The sequence below is a fragment of the Penaeus monodon genome, chromosome 25 (assembly GCF_015228065.2).
Source record: "Penaeus monodon isolate SGIC_2016 chromosome 25, NSTDA_Pmon_1, whole genome shotgun sequence".
NCBI lineage: Eukaryota > Metazoa > Arthropoda > Malacostraca > Decapoda > Penaeidae > Penaeus > Penaeus monodon.
In genome coordinates this window covers 13,129,066-13,130,258 of record NC_051410.1, presented here as the reverse complement: position 1 = coordinate 13,130,258, position 1,193 = coordinate 13,129,066, and positions in this window count along the sequence as shown.

Genomic DNA, 1,193 nt, shown 5'->3' with positions numbered 1-1,193 from the left:
ACAGGAAAGAGGTGCAAGAGGGGAGGTGGGTTGGAGGGGGAAGCTTAGACTATAAAGTGGGGGGGGTGGAGAGGAGTGCCGTGAAGATCAACAACATCACGATGAAGGTACATTGAGAAAGCACAGTTAACTGAAGACCTCATATGCTTTCATACGGCTTAAAATGGTGAATGCCCAATGTTTTTAAAAATGCAATGGGGATATTAGCTGAAAGGGGTTGAAGTTCGCAAGGTGGGGGGGGAGAGATGGGAAAGGGTTCTGACAGAGGGAAAGAAGAAAGGGAGGGAGAAAAGGTGTTGATTGGTGGATGGTTATTATCTGAAGAGGTTCTTGCGGAAGTAATCCAAAATTCAATTGCTTTCAAAGGAAAACAGAATATAGAGGAGCACCGGGGAGGGGGGAGGGGGCGTGAGGGGGGTAAGGATGAAGTGAAGTTGAGCTCACGGGGGGGGGGAACCCTCTCATTCGGGCGCTTTCAGTATCTGTCTCATATATCAAAACAATTCCTAAGTTATCTAAACCTTGTTCCAGCAAACATAAATCTCGTTTGAATATGAAATAGGTTTATAAAACAAAAAACTGTTCAAATACGCTGTTAATACAACACCGGGGTCCCGCCTAACCCCTCAACAACACGATCGACACAGCTCATTGTGAGAAGTGTGTAATGCGATGGGGCACTGTATTCATTCAGATTATGGCCAGAAGGAAGATAACGATGACTGGTTAAATGTCTATTTTGTGATTTAATACTATTAGATTGCCATGTTTGTTCGATAATAAACCTGAAAGTATCGATGACCGATTTACAACTCGTTATAAATCTTATCATTGAAATATTACTTAATTTTACAATAACATCAAAGGAATTCAAGTGACATGGTACCAAATTTCACAAGGTTATATTATCGCTTAGCTTATCTGAATCATGTCAACGTGGCATTAGTTGAAATTGAAATCGTTTCTTCAGGCAAAAACACGTTCATAGAATTTGGTTACGGTGACGTTTATCTTTGACCTTATGATGGTATCTGGGAAACGGTCCTTTATTACATAATCAAGATAATACAACGCTCTTCTAGTCACCGAATGTCCGCTATTACTGCATAATGCAATGACAAATAACGTGATTAGTCCTTTAGCACATTCGATTTGGTTTAGTCTTTTGAGAGTATTTCTCTTGAGAAGAAAAT